The 26,783-nt window shown below is 46.4% G+C and overlaps 1 long non-coding RNA gene across 1 annotated transcript; it reads right to left on the minus strand.

The window, feature by feature from the left end:
• Window positions 1-2,000: 2,000 nt before the first annotated feature.
• On the minus strand, window positions 2,001-26,491 carry LOC135008242 (uncharacterized). The gene is made up of 3 exons (XR_010208057.1): window positions 25,774-26,491; window positions 4,822-4,929; window positions 2,001-2,760 (listed from the first exon to the last, which is right to left on the minus strand). It is a non-coding gene; the product is annotated as an uncharacterized LOC135008242 (long non-coding RNA).
• Window positions 26,492-26,783: the final 292 nt, after the last annotated feature.

Below are 26,783 nucleotides of genomic sequence, written 5' to 3' on the forward strand. Positions count from 1 at the left end.
ACCTAGTGATGGCAAATAAGCCTGTCTTTTATATTTGTTACCCCTGATGAAGTCGATAAGACGAAACGCGTTGGGTTTTTCAGTCAGAAGTCCTCAACCTAGTTTGTGAAGATACTCCCTCTCGAGCTTGCACCTTGTAAAAGGTGAGGGAGTATCTAGAGTTAATATCATATAACAAATGTACTGGTTGTATTTTATTGACATTATTTTAGACACATTTCTTGTGAACATTACATGATGAACTATGTGTAAAATTCCATTTGTACAAATGTATGCTATTAAAATAATTTTTTACTAATTGGCCTTGGGCCTCTTGTTTGGGTGACTATTTGGTGAGGGGTGTCTGTTACAGGTCCCCAGATACAAACATTCTCCAGTATACAATCCATACCTATGAAAATAATGCTGGAAGAACCATTGTAAATACGCCTTATTTAGCGCACTTGGGAAATTGTTTTTATTATATATATATATATATATGTGTATGTATATGTATATATATATATATATATACATAGCTTTACTCAGTGGTATATTAGTTACTTAGTATTGCTGGTCCAGTGCAGTTTTATTGTTGGTAATAATCTCTGCATTGTATATGTGACTGAGTGTGTGCCAATGGCTGATGTGTGGTCTCTATTTCGTGTATCTCACACATATGGCTATCCCTATATTCTGTACCCTGAGGGGGCTCCATGCATCAGGGTTATTAGATAATATAGGTATTTCACAGGATATACGTATTTTGTATTTTTCTCTGTGTTTTTCAGTCACATTTTAACTCACATTTTACCTCAGAAATTCTCTGTTTGTGCTCTGCCTTGCAGTCACACCATACAGGGGATTTTTGTCAGGTAGTTTGCTTATCTTGTACTGTTACACCCTAGGGTTACGCTTACATGTCATGTCTACTACACAGGGTGGTAAATCCATGGCTGATCCTGCACCATGCAGTGTTGATGCCACGGATTTCTTGGAGGAAAACGTAGCAGCTGAGGGTTCAGGTACTGGGGGTTCTATATCCTATGGTCAGTCTGCAGCAACGGGGGCAAATCAAGACCCACCTTAGGCTGTTTTCTCTAATTTACTGACTACGCTAGTAATTAGACTTGCGACCCCTGTGGGACCTCCTGTGCCATTACAGTCACATATTGTCCCTGCAGTTAATCCGCCATGGGCAGATACTCTGTTCTCTCGGTTACAGCAATTACATCAGTCACTAGATAAGCAAAATCCTGACTCTCGCCCGCCTAAGACCAGGGGGTCATCTAAATGGGCCATTACTTCCTCACAATCCACACAGGTTTCGGATACCTCATCCAATGTAGATGGCACTTTCACTGACCCTTCAGAGTCTGATGCAGATGCTTCTGATGGGGAATTTCTGACACAGGTGGATGTTCCTGACCGCTGATAGGCTGATACTTCAAATCAATGATGATGAAGGGCTTCCAGCTACCTCTGCGAAACCAGATAAGTTTAAACGTCAGAAGGTTACTAAGTTGGTTTTACCTCATTCTGACCACTTGGTTGATATCAGCCAGGAATCCTGGGAAAACTGGGTAAGAAGTTTTCCTTGTCTATGAAGATGCTAGCTCTTTATCCCCTCGCAGCAGAGTTAAGTAACAATTAGGAAACACCGCCGCTGGTGGACTCACAAGTTGCGTGTCTGCTGGTCTCATCTGCTCTGCCTGTCACTACCGTCACCTCCCTGAGGGGACCGACAGATACGCGCGTGGAGGGTTGCTCGATGTCTATTTACACTCTTGCCTGAGTTATGGATAGAATTTTAAAAAAACAAATCAGGACAGAAGTCACCAATTGCTAAAATAGTGAATATTTCAATATAGGTAAGTGTTTATCAGCAGCTGAGTAAAAGCAACTTGCCAAGTTGCAAACAAATGGGAACTATTAGAGAAAAAATACTCTGCGCTAGAAATCACGGTATCAAACAAAAAGTGTGCAGTCTGTCATAGGGAGAAATTGACTCAGTGAGACTTGAATATAAATAAATCAATTTATATAATATCTGTTAAGAACAACATATATAACACACATTCAACATGCAGTTAATAGCAAATTGCTCATTCTAACACAGGAGCTGTGGTTAGTAGGGTAATAAGTAACATGTAACATGCAATTAAAACTGATTAATATAGGCTCTTTCAGATGGTGGCAATAAGAGTCAGAACACTGGCGTCCCAGTGTGTTAGCGTATAAATATCCCGCCATGAATAATCACAGTCTCATTTTGTGCAACAGTAGAAAGGTGCAACCTGTAATAGTTACCCACGTGCTGGTTCCTGTAATAAGATGCAGTCAGGGTCCTTTATGATGATGAAATACACGTGGTGTAGAAATAAATCGTCATATAACTGTTTAAGTAGCACTGAATGTATGCCGCTTTATTGAAAGATGATGCACCTCTCTGAAAGTGTAGTGAGCGCTGGTCACTGGCGGTGAGTGTGGCCGCCGGAGACCTTTCTCTTAATGACTGATGTTAGACCTCACAGCGGAGGTCAGGCGGAGTTCACCCGGCAAGTAGCAGAGATATCATGCGGCAATGAGTTGTAGCTATGAAAAGCTGTGAACTGTGCTGGTTTAGCGGGTAACACCAAATGGGGAGCCGAATAACAGAGAGTGGGCGTCAACGCGAAACGGAGACTTCCTCAAGACGGATACTCCCCCTCTCCGCGATCCAGAATGTATACCTGTCTAATGACTTGAATCAAGTCAGCCGTGTCTGCTTATTGATTCATGCTGTTATAACCATACATAAACAGATTTAACATCACTAAATATATTACAAAAGTAACAGTTCATTAAAACAACAATATTAATGCTTATAAAGTGTAGGATACAATGATCAAAAATGAAAGTATTGATTTAATTGGGACCAATTTAATTACAGAGTGATACATAATATTTCTTATGTTAAGCCCTTCTAAGTATTTTTATTACTTTGTTGCTAAATGCTATAAGGCAATTTGTTTCTAATCCAGGGCTTATAATTTAAAGTATTATACTCGTTCTTATTTTATTCCATTTGTTAATAAAGCAAACTATTGTATTTTTTATTAAAGGTTTTTTACTTTATAGAAAGATGACTATAACGATATCCTTCCATATATAAAATAAATGGATAAATATACAAAACAGAAAAACGAAGAGCTATAAATCTCCATCTGTTTGGCAAATCACAGCAGATATAAGAATATTATTATAGCAGAAAAACGGAAATTATATAAAAATAATTAGAATAAAAATATTAATAGTAACGATATTGCTAACAGAAAGAATAAATTCATATAAATATATATAATGCAAAGATCAAATTGATGTTTGGCATGAAAGAGATATTTGATCACAGAGAAATATATAATGATAAAAATGCAGATACTAATTATAATAATAATAATAATAATAATAATAATACTAACAATCACATAAATGCTAAACATATGCACTAGAGATAGACAAAATAATTTGACTTCCATGGTCAGAGGATTCTATCTATTAACCTTTATCTAATTAGTGACCATTCTTCAAGCTAATCTAAAAATCTAAACATTATTTTGATATACCCTACATGTATTTATACTATGCAAGCATGCATATTATTATGAACATAGATACATAAACACGCATAAGGCTCTCTATACTATGTAAATAATAACGTGCTAAACTGTGTATATTTAGTCTAAACATGAATAATCTAAGGCTTCGTTGAGACCATTAGGGTAAAGGGTATCTAACTTAAAAATCTATGAGGATTCCCCTATGCAGAGTTTCCGGAACCTATCTCCTCCTCTTTTTGTACTAGAAAATTGCTCTAAGCCTAGAATGGAAAGAGATGATGGGTCACCATTGTGTACCCTGGAGAAATGGCGGGATACACTATGAGTTTGGAGTTTCTTAATGATATTAAGTCTATGTTCTCTGAACCTTGATTTTATCGATCTGGTGGTTCTCCCTATGTATTGAAGGGAACAAGAGCATTGTAATAAGTAAACACAATATTCTGAATCGCAATTGATAAATTTTTTAATCTGAAATTTAATGCCATTAACTTTAGAATTAACACATGATACTTTGTTTTTAATATATTTACATGTTAAGCAGACCTGTTTATTACATCGGAAACTTCCTGATGGTTTCTTTGGTAACCAGGTGGAATTGGTGTCCATATCCATTGGTTTAAGGTAGCTGGGAGCTAACATCTCTTTTAAGTTGGTATTTCTTCTAAAAATAATCATAGGTTTATCTGATAGACTCTTATTCAAAATAGGGTCTTGTTTAATTAGCTATAGTTAGTTTGGACAATCTTTTTTATGTCACTTGATTTATTATTAAATTTAGAAATACATTTAATAGAGTCTACTGTAGGTGCATTGATTGCTTTAATTTTGGACTTTTGGATTCCAAAATTGGGATCCTTAGTTTTATTTGACATGTCAGAATTATTTTCTAAAAGTGAATTAGCGAACAGCTGAGAATCTTCTAATAAATGGGGTGGGTAACCCCTTTCACCGAACTGTTCCAAAAGGACCTTAATTTGAGAGAGAAATGCTGAGTCTTCAGAACAATTACGTCTAATTCTTATAATTTGATTCTTTGGGATGTTTTTTATCCACGGTCTATAGTGTCCACTTGAGTAATGGAGATAGTTACCAGCACCTACTGGTTTGATATAGTTAGTTGATATAATCCTATTATTACAAATTGAGAACGTGATTTCTAGAAAATGAGTAGTTAGTAGATCAAAATTATAAGTGGACTTTAAATTATAAGTCAAAAAATCAAATACTTATGATAAAATACCGTGCGCCAATAATGGCTGCCTCTGATTTCAGGAAATGGACAAAGAAGTGTCACCCCACACTCCAGAAATCGTTGTGGTCAAAAGAATGCCATTAGAATCCAGAGGCGCTAAAAAAAAAAACATAAACAAACATTCATAGTGCATTACGTATATATGTGTATGGAAAATTCAATTAATTTAAATTCTTTTGGTTGGTCTTGTACCTAAAGATAAATGATGGAGAGGAGTGATGGAGACAGGACAGACCTGGAAGAGGAGACAGGCCATAAGGGTAAATGGGACCCCTACTGCAGGCTAATACCCCTTTTCCACTAGCTTTAAAAACACAGGTAAATGCGCGCGGGCGCGCATTTACCCGTGTTTTTTCCTAGTGGAAACGGCCCCCCCTGCAAATTCCCGGATCAAGTGATCCGGGAATCCAACCCAGGTAGCTTGCCGGGTTGAACACCTGTTCAACCTGGTAAGCTGTGTAGTGTGAACAGAAGCCGTGTCGATGCGAGTGTATCACAGTGTATGGAAGGGCGGCACTGGGAGATTATGAGGAGCGAATTGCGGCAGTGCACAGTGGCGGGTTAAGCCGGTGGCTCTAGCTGCCTACCGCTGCTCTAGCTGCTTTCCGCGATTGGAGCTTTCAGCTCCGATCGGGTGACAGCGCATACATATGAACTGGCAGCTGCAAGAGCCGGCCCCTGGACATTGTGCGGAGGCAGCAGTGAGGGAAAGACTGCGTGGGGCAAGCGGCGGGTGGCATTATATGCACGCTGAGCCAAGCACAAAGTAGGGATGGACCTGTAGTGCCCAGACACGGTCCTCGCGCTATAACTGTATTCAGCCAGCAGCCAGCCACACATCTGAGGGCACAGGAGGGTTGATAGCAGGACCTGACCCTGACGTCATTCATCGGCTGCAGGACACATAGGGGCTTGTTCTCTCCTGGCCTCCTTCATCATACCCTGGCACTGGTGAGTCTACATTCTGAGCCACCTGATGTGAATAAGGTGAATATGGTGTAGTGTCATGTGAATAATGAGTGATACGTTGTCTCTCTCTCCCTGGCACTGTGTCTTTCCCTCTTTCTCTCTCCGTTATGTGTAAAAAGTAGTGATGAGCGGGTTCGGTTTCTCGGAAACCGAACACCCCCGAACTTCACCCTTTTTACACGGGTCCGAGCCATACTCGGATTCTCCCGTATGGCTCGGGTAACCCGAGCGCGCCCGAACGTCATCATCCCGCTGTCGGATTCTCGCGAGATTCGGATTCTATATAAGCAGCCGTGCGTCGCCGCCAGTTTCACTCGTGCATTGGAAATGTTAGGGAGAGGACGTGGCTGGCATCCTCTCCGTTATTGTTGAACTTGATTGTGCTGTGCACTATTGCTTAATTGTGGGGAGGGCTGGGGAGCAGCTGTATATAGGAGGAGTACAGTGCAGAGTTTTGCTGATCAGTGACCACCAGTTATCCGTTCTCTGCCTGAAAAAAACGCTCCATATCTGTGCTCACAGTGTGCTGGATATATCTGTGCTCACACTGCTTAATTGTGGGGACTGGGGAGCAGCTGTATTATATAGCAGGAGTACAGTGCAGAGTTTTGCTGACAGTGACCACCAGTATACGTTGTCTGCCTGAAAAACACTCCATATCTGTGCTCAGTGTGCTGCTGTATTGTGGGGACTGGGGACCACCAGTATAATATTATATAGGAGGAGTACAGTGCAGAGTTTTGCTGACCAGTGACCACCAGTATATAATATATAGCATTACGGTACAGTAGGCCACTGCTGTACCTACCTCTGTGTCGTCATTCATTAAGTATACTATCCATCTACATTCTATACCTGTGGTGCATTTTAGTTTTGCAGTTTGCTGACACAGTGACCACCAGTATACTATATATAGCAGTACGGTACGGAAGGCCACTGCTGTACCTACCTCTGTGTCGTCATTCATTAAGTATACTATCCATCTACATTCTATACCTGTGGTGCATTTTAGTTTTGCAGTTTGCTGACACAGTGACCACCAGTATACTATATATAGCAGTACGGAAGGCTACTGCTGTACCTACCTCTGTGTCGTCATTCATTAAGTATACTATCCATCTACATTCTATACCTGTGGTGCATTTTAGTTTTGCAGTTTGCTGACACAGTGACCACCAGTATACTATATATAGCAGTACGGAAGGCCACTGCTGTACCTAACTCTGTGTCGTCATTCATTAAGTATACTATCCATCTACATTCTATACCTGTGGTGCATGTTAGTTTTGCAGTTTGCTGACACAGTGACCACCAGTATACTATATATAGCAGTACGGAAGGCCACTGCTGCACCTACCTCTGTGTCATCATTCATTAAGTATACTATCCATCTACATTCTATACCTGTGGGGCATTTTACTTTTGCAGTTTGCTGATACAGTGACCACCAGTATACTATATATATAGCAGTACGGAAGGCCACTGCTGTACCTACCTCTGTGTCATCATTCATTAAGTATACTATCCATCTACATTCTATACCTGTGGTGCATTTTAGTTTTGCAGTTTGCTGACACAGTGACCACCAGTATACTATATATAGCAGTACAGAAGGCCACTGCTGTACCTACCTCTGTGTCGTCATTCATTAAGTATACTATCCATCTACATTCTATACCTGTGGTGCATTTTAGTTTTGCAGTTTGCTGATACAGTGACCACCAGTATACTATATATATAGCAGTACGGAAGGCCACTGCTGTACCTACCTCTGTGTCATCATTCATTAAGTATACTATCCATCTACATTCTATACCTGTGGTGCATTTTAGTTTTGCAGTTTGCTGACACAGTGACCACCAGTATACTATATATAGCAGTACGGAAGGCCACTGCTGTACCTACCTCTGTGTCGTCATTCATTAAGTATACTATCCATCTACATTCTATACCTGTGGTGCATTTTAGTTTTGCAGTTTGCTGACACAGTGACCACCAGTATATATAGCAGTACGGTACGGAAGGCCACTGCTGTACCTACCTCTGTGTCGTCATTCATTAAGTATACTAGCCATCTACATTCTATACCTGTGGTGCATTTTAGTTTTGCAGTTTGCTGACACAGTGACCACCAGTATACTATATATAGCAGTACGGTACGGAAGGCCACTGCTGTACCTACCTCTGTGTCGTCAAGTATACTATCCATCTATACCTGTGGTGCATTTCAGTTGTGCGCAGTAAATATAGTAGTAGGCCATTGCTATTGATACTGGCATATAATTCCACACATTAAAAAATGGAGAACAAAAATGTGGAGGTTAAAATAGGGAAAGATCAAGATCCACTTCCACCTCGTGCTGAAGCTGCTGCCACTAGTCATGGCCGAGAAGATGAAAAACCATCAACGTCGTCTGCCAAGGCCGATGCCCAATGTCATAGCAGAGAGCATGTAAAATAAAAAATAAAAAAGTTCAGTAAAATGACCCAAAAATCAAAATTGAAAGCATCTGATGAGAAGCGTAAACTTGCCAATATGCCATTTACGACACGGAGTGGCAAGGAACGGCTGAGGCCCTGGCCTATGTTCATGGCTAGTGGTTCAGATTCACTTGAGGATGGAAGCACTCATCCTCTCGCTAGAAAAATGAAAAGACTTAAGCTGGCAAAAGCACAGCAAAGAACTGTGCGTTCTTCTAAATCACAAATACCCAAGGAGAGTCCAATTGTGTCGTTTGCGATGCCTGACCTCGCCAACACTGGACGGGAAGAGCTTGCGCCTTCCACCATTTGCACGCCCCCTGCAAGTGCTGGAAGGAGCACCCGCAGTCCAGTTCCTGATAGTCAAATTGAAGATGTCACTGTTGAAGTACACCAGGATGAGGATATGGGTGTTGCTGGCGCTGGGGAGGAAATTGACAAGGAGGATTCTGATGGTGAGGTGGTTTGTTTAAGTCAGGCACCCGGGGAGACACCTGTTGTCCGTGGGACGAATATGGCCATTGACATGCCTGGTCAAAATACAAAAAAAAATCACCTCTTTGGTGTGGAATTATTTCAACACAAATGCGGACAACAGGTGTAAAGCCATGTGTTGCCTTTGTCAAGCTGTAATAAGTAGGGGTAAGGACGTTAACCACCTCGGAACATCCTCAATTAAACGTCACCTGCAGCGTATTCATCATAAGTCAGTGACAAGTTCAAAAACTTTGGGTGACAGCGGAAGCAGTCCACTGACTACTAAATCCCTTCCTCTTGTAACCAAGCTCCTGCAAACCACACCACCAACTCCCTCAGTGTCAATATCCTCCTTACCCAGGAAAGCCAATAGTCCTCCAGGCCATGTCACTGGCAAGTCTGACGAGTGCTCTCCTGCCTGGGATTCCTCCGATGCATCCTTGAGTGTAACGCCTACTGCTGCTGGTGCTGCTGTTGTAGCTGCTGGGAGTCGATCGTCATCCTAGAGGGGAAGTCGTAAGACCACTTGTACTACTTCCAGTAAGCAATTGACTGTCCAACAGTCCTTTGCGAGGAAGATGAAATATCACAGCAGTCATCCTGCTGCAAAGCAGATAACTCAGGCCTTGGCAGCCTGGGCGGTGATAAACGTGGTTCCGGTATCCACCGTTAATTCAGAGCCAACTAGAGACTTGATTGAGGTACTGTGTCCCCGGTACCAAATAACATCTAGGTTCCATTTCTCTAGGCAGGCGATACCGAAAATGTACACAGACCTCAGAAAAAGACTCACCAGTGTCCTAAAAAATGCAGTTGTACCCAATGTCCACTTAACCACGGACATGTGGACAAGTGGAGCAGGGCAGACTCAGGACTATATGACTGTGACAGCCCACTGGGTAGATGTATTGCCTACTGCAGCAAGAACAGCAGCGGCGGCACCAGTAGCAGCATCTCGCAAACGCCAACTCGTTCCTAGGCAGGCTACGCTTTGTATCACCGCTTTCCAGAATAGGCACACAGCTGACAACCTCTTACGGCAACTGAGGAAGATCATCGCAGAATGGCTTACCCCAATTGGACTCTCCTGGGGATTTATGACATCGGACAACGCCAGCAATATTGTGCATGCATTACATCTGGGCAAATTCCAGCACGTCCCATGTTTTGCACATACATTGAATTTGGTGGTGCAGAATTATTTAAAAAACGACAGGGGCGTGCAAGAGATGCTGTCGGTGGCCCGAAGAATTGCGGGCCACTTTCGGCATTCAGCCACCGCGTACAGAAGACTGGAGCACCACCAAACATTCCTGAACCTGCCCTGCCATCATCTGAAGCAAGAGGTGGTAACGAGGTGGAATTCAACCCTCTATATGCTTCAGAGGATGGAGGAGCAGCAAAAGGCCATTCAAGCCCATGATATAGGCAAAGGAGGGGGAATGCACCTGACTCAAGCGCAGTGGAGAATGATTTCAACGTTGTGCAAGGTTCTGCAACCCTTTGAACTTGCCACACGTGAAGTCAGTTCAGACACTGCCAGCCTGAGTCAGGTCATTCCCCTCATCAGGCTTTTGCAGAAGAAGCTGGAGACATTGAAGGAGGAGCTAAAACAGAGCGATTCCACTAGGCATGTGGGACTTGTGGATGGAGACCTTAATTCGCTTAACCAGGATTCACGGGTGGTCAATCTGTTGAAATCAGAGCACTACATTTTGGCCACCGTGCTCGATCCTAGATTTAAAACCTACGTTGTATCTCTCTTTCCGGCAGACACAAGTCTGCAGAGGTTCAAAGACCTGCTGGTGAGAAAATTGTTCAGTCAAGCGGAACGTGACCCGTCAACATCTCCTCCTTCACATTCTCCCGCAACTGGGGGTGCGAGGAAAAGGCTAAGAATTCCGAGCCCACCCGCTGGCGGTGATGCAGGGCAGTCTGGAGCGAGTGCTGACATCTGGTCCGGACTGAAGGACCTGCCAACGATTACTGACATGTCGTCTACTGTCACTGCATATGATTCTCTCACCATTGAAAGAATGGTGGAGGATTATATGAGTGATCGCATCCAAGTAGGCACGTCAGACAGTCCGTACGTATACTGGCAGGAAAAAGAGGCAATTTGGAGGCCCTTGCAGAAACTGGCTTTATTCTACCTAAGTTGCCCTCCCTCCAGTGTGTACTCCGAAAGAGTGTTTAGTGCAGCCGCTCACCTTGTCAGCAATCGGCGTACGAGGTTACTTCCAGAAACTGTGGAGAAGATGATGTTCATCAAAATGAATTATAATCAATTCCTCCGTGGAGACATTCACCAGCAGCAATTGCCTCCACAAAGTACACAGGGACCTGAGATGGTGGATTCCAGTGGGGACGAATTAATAATCTGTGAGGAGGGGGATGTACACAGTGAAAGGGGTGAGGAAACGGAGGATGATGATGAGGTGGACATCTTGCCTCTGTAGAGCCAGTTTGTGCAAGGAGAGATTGATTGCTTCTTTTTTTGGTGGGGGCCCAAACCAACCAGTCATTTCAGTCACAGTCATGTGGCAGACCCTGTCGCTGAAATGATGGGTTCGTTAAAGGGTGCATGTCCTGTTTATACAACATAAGGGTGGGTGGGAGGGCCCAAGGACAATTCCATCTCGCACCTCTTTTTTCTTTCATTTTTCTTTGCATCATGTGCTGTTTGGGGACTATTTTTTTGAAGTGCCATCCTGCCTGACACTGCAGTGCCACTCCTAGATGGGCCAGGTGTTTGTGTCGGCCACTTGTGTCGCTTAGCTTAGTCACACAGCGACCTTGGTGCGCCTCTTTTTTTCTTTGCATCATGTGCTGTTTGGGGACAATTTTTTTAAAGTGCCATCCTGCCTGACACTGCAGTGCCACTCCTAGATGGGCCAGGTGTTTGTGTCGGCCACTTGTGTCGCTTAGCTTAGTCACACAGCGACCTTGGTGCGCCTCTTTTTTTCTTTGCATAATGTGCTGTTTGGGGACAATTTTTTTGAACTGCCATCTTGCCTGACACTGCAGTGCCACTCCTAGATGGGCCAGGTGTTTGCGTCGGCCACTTGTGTCGCTTAGCTTAGCCATCCAGCGACCTCAGTGCAAATTTTAGGACTAAAAATAATATTGTGAGGTGTGAGGTGTTCAGAATAGACTGGAAATGAGTGGAGATTATGGTTATTGAGGTTAATAAAACTATGGGATCAAAATGACCCCCAAATTCTATGATTTAAGCTGTTTTCTAGGGTTTTTTGTAAAAAACACCCGAATCCAAAACACACCCGAATCCGACAAAAAATTTTTGGTGAGGTTTTGCCAAAACGCGTCCGAATCCAAAACACGGCCGCGGAACCGAATCCAAAACCAAAACACAAAACCCGAAAAATTTCCGGTGCACATCACTAGTAAAAAGGGGACGCTGTCTGCCGTTACGGTTAAAAAGGGGATGCTGTCTGCCGTAATGTGTAATAAGGGGGACGCTGTCTGCCGTAATGTGTAATAAGGGGGACGCTGTCTGCCGTAATGTGTAAAAAGGGGGGCGTTGTCTGCCATTATGTGTAAAAAGGAGGACGCTGTCTGCCGTAATGTGGAAAAAGGGGGACGCTGTCTGCCGTAATGTGTAAAAAGGGGACGCAGTCTGCCCTAATGTGTAAAAAGGGGATGCTGTCTGCCGTTATGTGTAAAAAGAGGGACACTGTCTGCCGTAATGTGTAAAAAGGGGGACGCTGTCTGCCGTTATGTGTAAAAACAGGGCGCTGACTGGCGTAATGTGTCAAAAGGGGACTCTGTCTGCCGTAATGTGTAAAAGGGGCTCTACCTGGTGTAGTGGCGCTACTGTGCTGCGTAATTTGAATAATGGAGACTACAGTGCACCGTTATATGAATTGGTATTATTTTGTGGCCACACCCTTACCCCACAAAGCCATGCCCCTATATTTTTTGAGCGCGCCTACGGCGCGCACTGTCCCATTTTACATGGAGGGGGGGCTCTGATGTTGTTTCTCGCACACAGCGCTAAAATGTCTAGCTACGGCACTGTTGCTAGGTATCCATTTTCCTGGCCCTGAGCAGGTCCCTCCTCACCAGATCCTCTCCAGGGGTGAGGGGGTGGACTTGGATGGAAAGGGGAGGGGGGGCCCAAAGCATTTTGTCGCACCTGGGCCCACCGCTCGCTAGTTCCGCCACTGAGCTGCAGGGTTCTGCTGGTGGGGGAGGGAGCAGATGCATTGGCGGGGGCAGCGGCAGTAGCGGCTATAGGATTCATCGGCGGTACTCGAAGAAAAATGCGGGCGTGGCTGGCCGAACGCAGGGCGTGTTTGTGACGTCAAAACAGGAACTAAATAGTCTGAAGTGATTGCAAGCTAGGAGTTGCTCTGGAGCTACTCAGAAACTGCTCGGAAATATTTTGTTGCCGTTCTACGATCCTTTCGTTCGCATTTCTGCTAAGCTAAGATACACTTCCAGAGGGCGGCGGCTTAGCGTTTGCACGGCTGCTAAAAGCAGCTAGCGAACGAACAACTCAGAATGAGGGCCATGGGTTTTTTCTTTGCCCTTTCTGTAACACTGTTTATTGTTTAAATTGGCTAGCTTGCCACATACAGTGTGTATCCTTAATTACATCTTGTGATGGCCCCATGCAATTTATGGATCTGACTCACTGTTAGGTGTGGTGGCAGATCCAAAACTGCGGAATTCACTATTGTGGGCCCTATAAGTGTTGATTCCGCTGTTATTAGTAGTTTTACATTGGCATGTTTGACCAGGCAGCGTTACTTTGCATTTGTTAAGTGAGGGCATAATTTCAATAAGGATCGCTATTAAGGCTGAAATAGCGACTGTCTCAAAACTGCTACTGCCAAAAATCACATGTGAAGTGCCATCCAGAAAGGAAAAAGATGCCTGCCGCTGAATTCGCAAACTTGCATATGCAGACGTATAACCGTGATCAGTGGTGTAACTAGAAATTTTTCTCCCCCAAGCCAAAAAATTATCCGGCGCCCCCCATCCCCCATAATTGCCACTAGTAAAGGGATGAACATGCGCGCGCCACAAAAAAGGGTGTGGCTTCGTTGAAATGGGCGTGGCTTCGCATAAAGGGGTGTGGCATTGCAGGAAAAGACTACCTTATACCCCAGTGTTGCAACCTGCACGCCCAGACGTTGGCCACCACAGGAAAGAAAAATAATCCTGATTCATGCCCCTTACATTAGTTGTCATTTTTCTGCCTTATAGTAATGCCCAGTATACATTATGCCACACACCGCAATGCCCGTTATACATTATGCCACACATTGCAATGCCCCTGAGACATTATACCACATACCACAATGCCCGTGATATAGTATACCACACACCGTAATGCCTGTGACACATTATGACACACACCGCAATGTCCGTGATACATTATGCCACACACCGCAATGCCCATTACACATTAAGTCCTACAGTAAGGCTTCTAATTACTTTTAAATTACTTGCTCGTTGCCAGGGGTTTCATGCTCTTGGTTCCATGCATGGTGCCAGAGGTTTTCATGCTCAGGGTGTCATGCTCGTTGCCAGGGGTTTCATGCGGTAGGTGTTATGCTTTTTGCCAGAGGTAGCATGTGCTGGGTTTCAAGCTTGTTGCCAGGGGGTAATATTCATTGCCAGGGTTTTCATGCACTGGGTGTCATGCTCGTTGCTAGGGGGTAATGCTTGTTGCCAGGGATTTCATAAGCTGGGTGCTGTGCTTGTAACCAGGGGGTAATGCTTGTTGCTAGGACTGTTCTCCCAGTGCCACATATGCCCCTAGTGCCAGATATTCCCCCACAGTGCCAGATACACATATGCCCCCAGTGCCCCATATGCCCCCCCCCCTAGTGCCAGCTACACACATACCCCCAGTGCTAAATATGCTCCCCCAGTGCCTGGTACACATATGCCAAATGTGCCCCCCCCAGTGCCAAATATGCCCCCCCCAGTGCCAAACATGCTTCCCCAGTGCCAGGTACACATATACCCTCAGTGCCAAACATACCTCCCCAGTGCCAGGTACATATATACCCCTAATGCCAAACATGCCCCCCCCAGTGCCAGGTAAAAACCCCCAGTGCCAAACATGCCTCCCCCCGCAGTGCCAGGTACAAACCCCCAGTGTCAAACATGCCCCCCGTGTCAGGTACAACCCCCCCAGTACCAAACATGCCCCCAGTGCTCCTCCCCCCTTCCCTTCCCCCGGGCTCCCCCACTGCTGTGCGTTTTGGGAAGGAGCCAATCAGAGCTCACGAACGGGCACTTCATTTAACAGACACGCCGCTGCCGCCAGAGACCCAGGTGGGACACACAGGAGAGGCGCTCGCTGTGCCCCCCATGTCCTCCTTCCCAAAACAGCCGCACTAGGGGGGCCGCAGACATTGTGGTCGCTTGGAGGTGCAGGGTGGTGCCCCCCACAGCCCTGCGCCTCCAAGCAACCGCAGTGGCTGCGGCCCCCTAGTTACGCCAGTGGATCGGTGGAGAGAGTATAGATACAATGAAACCAATTACTCTCATAACTATGGGAATACACATAAATGGATAAAAAATACTCAGAAGGATAGAGCCACATATAGAGGACGAGAGATCCAACATGAGGATGAAGGGAGACATAATGAACAAAACCATTTTCATACACCACAATATTATAGGAATAAGGCTATACAAGAAGTAGAGAAGAAAAGCCCACATTCATCTACTACCGTAATAGAGAGAACATCAATTTGAGAGACGATAATGTTAGACCGGATACCCCAAGACCAAATAGCAGAAGAGCCACAATAAGAAATTGTGACGATAGAGGGCGTTTTTTTAGGAAAGTAGTGGATGACCAGTTAAAAAAAAACTGGAACCCTAAAACAAGGGGGAAAAGGTGGGGGGCATCCACTTAAAACTTTCCAGTAAAAAATGAATTAAATTAAGAAAGAACAAGGAAGGTATTACGCAAGAAACCAATGTAGAAAAGAAAGAACAGGAAAGAAAAGATGGTAGAACTAGGATATACAATCTCAGTAATTACACCCTGACAGAGGATGAGAAAGATATTTTAGAAAGTGGTCTAAAGTTTGCGCCCTCTAGCAAAGTCGATAGCTTTGAGACCTTTGTGTTATGCACACCAGTGCCTGCAGGAAAGTACTGGTGTCAGGACTGTTATGCACTCCAGTGCCTGCAGGAATGTACTGGTGTTTGAACTGTTATGCAAAACACATGGACTCACAGACAGACTAGGGAATATGACATAACGTACACAGAAGGTGGAAGGGTAACAAAATACACACAACGTGAACAGAGAAGCCCAGAGGCTAAGGAACAGGGTATCTCCCTTGTATTAGAACTGCTCAGATGTGAAAAGCAAGATGTTGTGTTTTTAATACATAGAAAACCCGAAATGCTGTTGCTAAGGGCAACAGCAAAACCCTAAAGGGTTACCAACGGGTGTGGCAGTAAACTCCTTTGTCAGAGATGGAATGATAGACACAAGGAGATTCTCCACAATCCTAATTCTCACTTGCAGTGCACAGGTTCGGTTTACTGCCACTAAACTGACCCCTGACACCTAGCACAGTGAGACAGGATTAGACAGGCAAGTCTTAGAATACAGCCGCAAACTTGCTAAGTTCACAGAGTAGTAACAGAACCCCAGCAAGCTGAACGACTGACTCCAGTCTTACTGCTAGGTCTGGATTGGCAGAGTGTAATACCAAATCCCCAGGCCTATTTGCAGTAAGCAACAAACAAATACAAAGCTACACAGTACTGGCTAACTTTCAGAAACTGACTAACCAACAAAGATTCAGCAGCATCTGCTTACCCTGAAAAGAGGCCTTATAAAGCAGGTGCTGTCCACGCCCCACTCAGACCTCACAGACTGTGAGCACAAAAACCAGCACCGGATCCCCTGCCATGCACAGAGCCTATAACCACTGCACAGCAAAAGACCCGAACCGGAGTATCAGCTGCGCTCAGGTTACTCCGCTAGCACTTGTCTCCCGGTTGCCATGACGACGTGGCAGCACAGGGCAGGAGACCCTAACACTTTGTGGATCTTCAGAAATGTATTAGGAAGCTCACTTTGAAAAAGTTTTTCTCAGAACAATCCACTGAGAATAATGATATTTATGATCCCTCAGTCAAAGTATTTAAGAAAAAGTCTACCTTCTTTCCCCACCATAAAAAGGGGTGTTTCATAGACTCCTTTAAGAAATTAGTAAAAGAAGACCTTGAAAGGACGGTATTTAAACCTTGTAGGAATGTGAACTTGAATAAAAAACAAAGAGAGGCAATTAAAACGCTTAAAAATAATGATCAAATAATCATTAAACTGGCTGGTAAGGGGGAGGGGTAGTCATCTTAAATAGAGATGACTACCATATGGAAATAATGAACCAACTTGCAGATCTCAATACCTATAAGAGATTGCGAGGTGACCCCAGCAAAAGCGTATTAAGAAATTATAGGTTTTTTTAATATATATATACTACTAATAATGCCATCACTGAGGATATAGCATCATATATAAAAATAAATAATTCTTCCATACCGGTATTGTATGTATTAAGGTGCACAAAAGTCTAAGTAATCCCCGTGGGCGCCTGATAGTGGCAACAGTGAATTCCATCACCTCAAATTTGTCATATTATATTGACCACCAGTTACAACCCCTGGTGACAGGCACAAGATCCTATCTGAAGGATACTATATCCATTATTAATAAATTATCCAATATTAAGTGGGAGTCCAACTATTGGATACTAACAGCTGATGTAGCGGCATTATATACCAACATCCAACATGATCAGGGTTTAGAAGGTACAGAATTTTATTTGGAAAAGAGTGACTATACCATTCCATATAGACAGTTCATACTTGAAGGTATTTCAATGATTTTGAGAAATAACTTTTTTTGGTACAATGGTGACTTTTACCTACAGTGTAATGGCACGGTGATGAGCACCAGGCTGGCACCCAGTTACGCCAATTTAATTATGGCTCACTGGGAGGAGTTGGCAGGACCAATAAGCAAGTGCCAGTCTGGTGCTATATAGCCGGTATATAGATGACATTATATTCATCTGGAAGGGTGATAGACCTTCCTTGGACCTATTTTGTCAATGGTTAAATAACTAACAATAATCGTAATATACAACTTACCTTTCAGATCAGTGATGTTAGTGTACATTTTTTAGACTTGACAATATATGTGCATACCCAATAGTCAATTTCAAAGGCTACGCCATAATTGTACGGATATAGAGGTTTTTGATATCCAAGCAGTAGAAATGCAACAGCAATTCAGAAATAAGGGATACAATAAGCATCAAGTAGATCATACAATTGTTAAGCGTTGAAAAATGGATAGGTTGAATATACTTACAGCTAAAATGCCTGTTAGTGAAAGTAAACATGATATCCCCTTTATTACTCGGTATACCAACCAGGGACTGGGGAGTTCTATATGCGGAGCTTTGCTTAAACGAATTTATTTCTGGAACCCCGTGTTTTGTACACTGCTCAAAAAAATAAAGGGAGCACTTAAACAACACAATGTAGCTCCAAGTCAATCACACTTCTGTGAAATCAAACTGTCCACTTAGGAAGCAACACTGATTGACAATCAATTTCACATGCTGTTGTGAAAATGGAATAGACAACAGGTGGAAATTATAGGCAATTAGCAAGACACCCCCAATAAAGGAGTTGTTCTGCAGGTGGTGACCACAGACCACTTCTCAGCTCCTATGCTTTCTGGCTGATGTTTTCATCACTTTTGAAAGCTGGCGGTGCTTTCACTCTAGTGGTAGCATGAGATGGAGTCTACAACCCACACAAGTGGCTCAGGTAGTGCAGCTCATCCAGGATGGCACATCAATGCGAGCTGTGGCAAGTAGGTTTGCTGTGTCTGTCAGCGTAGTGTCTAGAGCATGGAGGCGCTACCAGGAGACAGGCCAGTACATCAGGAGATGTGGAGGAGGCCATAGGAGGGCAACAACCCAGCAGCAGGACCGCTACCTCCGCCTTTGTGCAAGGAGGAACAGGAGGAGCACTGCCAGAGCCCTGCAAAATGACCTCCAGCAGGCCACAAATGTGCATGTGTCTACTCAAACAATCAGAAACAGACTCCATGAGGGTGGTATGAGGGCACAACGTCCACAGGTGGGGGTTGTGCTTACAGCCCAACACCGTGCAGGACGTTTGGCATTTGCCAGAGAACACCAAGATTGGCAAATTCGCCACTGGCGCCATGTGCTCTTCACAGATGAAAGCAGGTTCTCACTGAGCACATGTGACAGACGTGACAGAGTCTGGAGACGCCAAGGAGAACGTTCTGCTGCCTGCAACATCCTCCAGCATGACCGGTTTGGCAGTGGGTCAGTAATGGTGCGGGGTAGCATTTCTTTGGGAGGCTGCACAGCCCTCCGTGTGCTCACCAAAGGTAGCCAGACTGCCATTAGGTACCGAGATGAGATCCTCAGACCCCTTGAGACCATAAGCTGGTGCGGTTGGCCCCCTTAACCCTTGCACACCCTTGTGGCATGCAGTATTTTTATTATATGGAGTATTACCTCCAATCATAATTGTGTGAGTGGTTAAGTATTGGACGGACAAAGGGTGTGCAATGGTTAAGGGGTCGAAGCCCCTTGCAACGGCATAAACAGCGCACACAGGGCCTGATGAATCACCTAGTAGGTGCTTAGGTTGGGGGAGTGGCGGGTGCGGGGAAGACGTGGATGGGATCGGGAGGTGCCGTGGGAGGGGGAGGGGGTGGTGCCGCGGGTGGGGGAGGGTCCGCGGGTGGGCGAGGAGCAGTTGCGGGGTGCCCCGGGTGGAGGAGGGGCAGATGCGGTGGTGTGGTGGGTGGGGGCGGGGCGGATGCGGGGGTGCTGCGGGTGGGGGAGGGGGTCCGGAGCTACCGCGGGTGCTGGAGGGTGTGTGTAGGAGTGACGCGGTTGGGGCCCGAGGTACTGCGAGTGGGGGAGGGGCGGGTAATGCTTCTCCTGCTTCTCCTCCTTTAAGCAGCTAAGCTGCTGTACTCCTTTTGGCAGTGGCTCTCCCAGAGGCTTGCACAGCAGCCAAGTAGCCAGTCACTATTGTTAGCCCCGGTGTCCCAACGTGCTGCATTACAGGAAAGAAGATGCATTCAATAAACTACAGCTCCCAGCAGCCCTAAGGGCCAGAATGCTTCGGTGCTAAGGGCTGCTTGGAGCTGTAGTTTATTTAGTGCGTCTACTTCCCTGTAATGCGGCGCGTTGGGTCACTGGTGCTAACAATAGTGACTGGTTGGCAGAAGTGACTGGCTGAATAAATGTAAAAGGTGCTGTGCAGTTTCAGGGACACTGCGCACAGGCCCGGCGCTAGGCGCTCAGCAAACGGATGCAGTGCAGGGAGGCGCCAGGAAGGAGAGGCGTTCTCCCTGCTCTGCATCACTGTGCTGAGCTGCTGCTGCTATCCCTGCTGCTGCCGGCTGCTGTCACACATGCAGCGGCGCCCGCAGCACAAAACCTCCTCTCCCCCTCGGTGCCGGCAGCACAAAGCCTCCTCTCCCCTGTGTGACATTCAGTGGCGGGTCGGGAGCCAAGGGGGGTGGAGCTAGATGGGAATAAGGGGCGGAGCTATACAGGACCATGCTGCAGCAGGAGGATGAGCTGCTACAGCTTCGGCCAGCCAGACTTCATTAGGTAAGTGTCTGGAAAGAGAGTGTGTGTGTGTGTGTGTGTGTGTGTGTGTGTGTGTGTATATACAGTGTCTGTGTATACTGTATATTTGTGTGACTGTGTATGTGTGTAATGTATACAGTATGTATGTGTGTGTGTTTGTTTGTGTGTGTATATATATATATATATATATATGTTGTGTATTTGTGTGTATGTGTGACTGCGGCATAATGTGTGTAAGCGGCACTGGTACAGTGGGCGTTACGTGTAAGCGTCACTGGTACAGGGGGCGTTACGCATGTAATCGTCACTGGTACAAGGGGCATTACGTGTGTAAGCGTCACTGGTACAGGGGGCATTACGTGTCTAAGCGGCACTGGTACAGGGGCGTTACGTGTCTAAGCGGCACTGGTACAGAGAGCATTACGTGTCTAATCAGGTACAGAGGGCGTTACGTGTGTAAGCGTCATTGCACCAGGGGGCATTATGTGTGTAAGCGGCACTGGTACAGGGGGCTTACGTGTCTAAGCGTCACTGGTACATGGGGCGTTATGTGTGTGTCACTTGTACAGTGGGGTGTTACGTGTGTAAGCGTCACTGGTACAGGGGGGCGTTATATGTGTAAGCGTCACTGGTTCAGGGTGCGTTACGTGTGGAAGCGTCTCTGGTACAGGGGCGTTACATGTGTAAGTGTCTCTACTACAGGGGGTATTATGTGCGCTGTCCCTTTGTAAAGTATGTGAGGGTGCAAATTTATAGTTTGCAGGGGGGCGCCAAACACCCTAGCACCGGCCCTGACTGCACACCCACTGCACTGCACAGCACTGTCACCTTTTACATTGATTTAGCGTCCATACATTACCCTTTGCAATATCACCCTCTCTATCCGTTACATTAGCCATCTCGGGGTTTCCAGGCCGGCAACCCAGGTGCTGTGTTGCGGAGTCAGGGCCTCTGGGGATCTGGGTGCGGCTGTGGCGGGGAGGCACTTCTGTGACATCACGCGCAGAGGTGGCTCTGGGGCTCAGAGAGTATGCGGTGCAGGGAGGGCTATGAAAGCCTTCCGCTGCGCTGCTTTCATACACATCTATGCCGGTGGCCGCAGCAGCTTTTGTTCCACCTGCGCTGCGGCTAGGGAGTGGATATTGTTGATGCTGGAGGGGGCAGGTGGACTGGCAGCAGGACATAGGATGTTGCAGTAAAAGTTTTTTTTTTCCCCTATCTACAGCGCAGAGACTTGCTGCAGATGCAGTGGCATACCCTCCAGCTGTACCTTTTTGACAGGTACAGGGCCTTTTTTTATGGTCTGTACCGATTTTTGACTCTCCAAACTTCCATTGAAAGTATAGGAAAAGGGGCGTGGCCACGCTGTTGTACCCGTGGCCAAGCCCCCTTTTCGAATTTGTAGCTATTTTTATGTGTAAATTGTTGGAGGGTATGTTGCTGCAGATGCAGTGGGCCTATTTTGGGGTGTGGGGCTGGAGCTGCAGCTCCATCAGTCCCATTGTTAATCCTGCTCTGGGAAAACACAGCAGCCAAAGGGCAGAGCCTCCCATTGGATGTAACCTGTGTGGGAGGGCATTTCTTGCCCAATCAGCTGTGGACTGGGTGTGATAGACCTGCCACTAACCCAATGAGAGCTCCTAGCCACGCCCAGCGTTAGAGACACAGGCACAGAGTCACAGATCTGGGCTATTATATAGGAGATATATTTTAGAATGTCAATGTGGTAAGCAATATATCGGAGGTACAATACGTCCATTAAAAGAAAGATTAGCAGAGCATGTGAGAAACATTAAGCGGGGTTATGAAAACCATAATGTCTCTATGAACTTTAAAAGTACACATAATTGTGACCCAAATTTTATTACATTTTTTGCTGGTATTAAAAAAGTCGAACCTAATTGGAGAACTAATCATAGGGCAGAAAAACTTGCCAAACTTGAGATGAGAACCATCTTTGAGATGAAAACATTGATGGCTGACAGGTTAAATAAAGATTTCGAGACCAAATGGTCACTTCCATGTTTGACACCTTTTGCGGCTCCTGCAAAAAAAATGGGCGTGGCTTCACGGGTGCCGTCAGAAGGGTGTGGCTTTGCGAGATGGGGGCGTGGTTGCGTTGCACATGAGCGTGGCTACGCTTCCAGACCCCCGTTTCCGTGACTAAGGGGGTGCGGGAGGTTCTGGCTGACCCCGGAGACTGCAGTGTCAGCTTCTTCACAGTGACTGAAGCCGAGCACTGCACGTAATGTTACAGTGCAGTACCCGACTCCTGTCACTTTTTTCTCTTTTTTTTCCAAAACCTTTCCATCATGGTGGCTGAATGAATGAATGTATGGACATTTGTATAACATTGAATGACTGTTCATTTAAGAATAGACTGTAGCCTGGTAGCATTCATTTGTGTCATATTGTACAACCATGTGTTTGTATTAATATATACATTGTCTCAGTGGCGTCAGAACGCTTTTTGGTTGGGGGGGCAAGATATAATTTCAGTTTGGCGCCCCTAAATATCTAAATGTCGCCCCCTCTGTTATACCTCATAACAAAAATGGAGAGAGAGATGTAGAGAGAGACATGGAGAGAAAGAGAGACCTGGAGACAGAGACACATGGAGAGAGAGAGATGGGGAGAGAGACACATGGATGAAGAGAGAGAGAGAGAGAGGTATATCATCAGCAGAATGTGTGCCCAGGAGAGTAGTTACCTGGAGGTCTTCGGGAGGAGGTTGCAAGGTCTCTCCGGCCAGGCAGAGGTTCTGCAGGGGCTCTGGCGGGCTCTGGCGGGCTCTCAGGGCGTCACTCACTTGTAGGCAGTGGTCCAGCAAAAATTTGGTGGCCGTGGGGGGAAGGGGGGGATGTAGGGAGGAGGAGGGGAGGATAGGCAGTGACAAAGCGGACGATGCAGGATGGTGTAAGGCAGGGCGTAATTACAACTTTGTGGTTTCCATAGAAAAATCTTGACAGGGTCTCTCCTACCCCCCGCCGTTGTCACTTCAATGCCCCTTAGGGGAGCAAGAGAGAGAGCGCGAGAGAGAAAGACAAAGCAGGTATCAGTGGTAGAGAGAAAGAGAGGTGCGAGAAAGAGAGGGAGGTCAGGGAGGGAGGGAGAGAGAGAGAGAGAGGGTTTCACGGAAAAGAGGGAATGAGCGAGAGAGAGGAGCGAGAAAGAGAGGGTGTAAAGGCAGGTACACACTAGGTGACGGGGAAATGCTGGCGATGAACAATATAGCGATCAACGATATAGTGCGTATACACTGATCATTATCGTTCAACGATAATGATCAGTGTCGTCACCGCCGGCATTCCCGACCATGCAGATCAGCCCAACATTGACAGGTTAAGCTACATGTCAGCTCAATATTGGTGATCGCTGAACGGTGTGCGGGAGCGCGCATCATTCATCGGTCACCGATATTGCCCACATAAACATTGGACGATATAAGTCTAAAAATAAACGATTAAGACTTTTATGTCGTTGTCGTTTATTTTTTAGGCTAAAATCATCTAGTGTGTACCCCCCTTAAGGGAGAAAGAAAGTGTCAGGGACAGAGAGAGAGAGTGTGTGTCAGAGGGAGAGCGGGTCAGAAAGAGCGACAGACGGAGGTAGAGAGAGAGACTGTCAGGGGGAGAGACAGTGTTAGGGAGTGAGGAAGAGACAGTGGCAAAAAGAGAGAGACCGAGAGACAGTGCCAGTAGGGAGAGAGAGAGAGCTAGACAGCATCAGGGAGGGACATTGTCACAGAGTGATAGAGTGCCAGGGAGAGAGAGACAGTGTCAGGATGAAAGTGAGGGAGACAGAGAGTGTGTGTCAGGAAGAGAATGAGGGAGATGATGTCAAAGAGAGAGAGAGTGTAGGGAGGGGACAGAGAGACAGTGTCAGGGAGAGAGTTGAGAGGGAGAGGGATGTAGGGAGAGCTAGAGAGGTGGGGCAGCCTGAGACACTACCTTTTTAGTCTACCGCACAGCACAGTTCTCTTATGGGGGCTGGCACTTCACGGCATTAGGCCCCGCTCCCTAAATACCAGCAAATTGCGGCACTGCCACCGGGAGCCTGCCAGAGCAGGTAGGTTAGTGGCAGAGTAGACCGTGCCAGGCTGGTCCCCCCCTCTCCCGTTACATACTCCATGGCTGCAGGCAGGACCGGCCCGAGCCTACTTTTTTTGGCAAGCAAAAATATATTTTGGTGCTCCTTAGTGGAATTTATAGGAGCGTGGTTTCATGGGGAAGAGACGTGGCCACAGAATAGTACCAATTCACATTTCACCTCACAGTAGCGTCAATTACGCATGTTACACCTCACAGCAGCGTCTGCTAGTCACATTACACCTCACAGCAGTGTCCGCTAGTCACATTACACAGCACAGCGGCGTCCGCTAGTCACATTACACAGCACAGCGGCCCCCGCTAGTCACATTACACAGCAAAGCGGCGTCCGCTAGTCACATTACACAGCACAGCGGCGTCCGCTAGTCATATTACAACTCACAGCAGCATCCGCTAGTCACATTACACAGCACAGCGGCATCCGCTAGTCACATTACTTAGCACAGCGCCGTCCGCTAGTCACATTACAACTCACAGCAGCATCCGCTAGTCACATTACACAGCACAGCAGCATCCGCTAGTCACATTACACAGCACAGCGGCGTCCGCTAGTCACATTACACAGCACAGCGGCATCCGCTAGTCACATTACACCTCACAGCAGCATCCGCTAGTCACATTACACCTCACAGCAGCATCCGCTAGTCACATTACACCTCACAGCAGTGTCCGCTAGTCACATTACACAGCACAGCGGCGTCCGCTAGTCACATTACACAGCACAGCGGCATCCGCTAGTCACATTACACCTCACAGCAGCATCCGCTAGTCACATTACACCTCACAGCAGCATCCGCTAGTCACATTACACCTCACAGCAGTGTCCGCTAGTCACATTACACAGCACAGCGGCGTCCGCTAGTCACATTACACAGCACAGCGGCGTCCGCTAGTCACATTACACAGCACAGCAGCATCCGCTAGTCACATTACACAGCACAGCGGCGTCCGCTAGTCACATTACACAGCACAGCGGCGTCCGCTAGTCACATTACACAGCACAGCAGCATCCGCTAGTCACATTACACCTCACAGCAGCATCCGCTAGTCACATTACACAGCACAGCGGCGTCCGCTAGTCACATTACACAGCACAGCGGCGTCCGCTAGTCACATTACACAGCACAGCAGCATCCGCTAGTCACATTACACCTCACAGCAGCATCCGCTAGTCACATTACACAGCACAGCGGCCCCCGCTAGTCACATTACACAGCACAGCGGCGTCCGTTACTCACATGGGAGAGAGAGCAGCCTGTATCCAAGGCGGGCGGCAGTGGCGCTGTACAGCGAGTGACGGTGATTCACTCACTGTCAGCAGCGGCAGGGATTTGGTGAAACCCGGAATGGACAAGTTTCTGGAGCACCTGACCGGATCAGCTCCCTGCAGTGACCTCTGCCGCTGGGGAGCATAAACAGTGGGTATGGGGTCACTTATTAATTATTAATTTATTTATGCATTAAAAACATTTGCCCCGTCCTATGCAGCCAGATTTATATAGATAGATAACTGCAGCACCAGCAGCTATCTCAGTGCTCACACTCCCTCTGTCTGGGAGCAGCAGCAGGGTAGGTAGGAGGCTGTCAGCCCTGCACAGTGTCACTCTGCCCGGGGGTAGCGGCAGCAGGATAGGTAGGAGGGCTGACAGTGCGGGAGCAGCAGCTTCGAGCTGGCAATTATCTCTCCCTCCCCGCTGACAGCCCGCCGCGTACACTCCCCTGGACACTTACATAGCTCCCCAGTGGCAGCGCTCGATACAGTGAGCTGATCCTGTCTGGCGCTCTACGTGGACGCCGTAGCCCGCAGCGTGTATGTGTCGGGCCGGCGCTGGCTGCAGAGGGTTTCAAGGTGGAGCCACTGTAGGGGAGGAGGTGGCACAATGGAGGTGTCCGTGACCGCCACGCTGAGGACGCCTGAGGAAGCAGGAAGTGCGGTAGCGGTATTTCACCTGACCGTCTGCCGCTCCTCTGCTGCAATTGCTAGGCGCCTCGCACATTGCCCCCCCCCCCATTCCGACGCCCCTGCATTGTCTGTATAATCCCGGATGACTGTTTATTTTAGAGCGGACTTAAAAAGCTTGGTAGCAATTTGTTGTAGTATAATGCACTGCATAGTTACGTGGATTTCTTTATACATATGATGTTTTATATATATTTATTTATCTTAGGAATCATTATGTAGTTATTTTTAGTAGATTCCTACATTTTGATTATAAAGATAGACACACTGTATGTGAATGGAGTAGCA

This window comes from Pseudophryne corroboree, chromosome 2, assembly GCF_028390025.1.
Source record: "Pseudophryne corroboree isolate aPseCor3 chromosome 2, aPseCor3.hap2, whole genome shotgun sequence".
Taxonomy (NCBI): Eukaryota; Metazoa; Chordata; class Amphibia; order Anura; family Myobatrachidae; genus Pseudophryne; species Pseudophryne corroboree.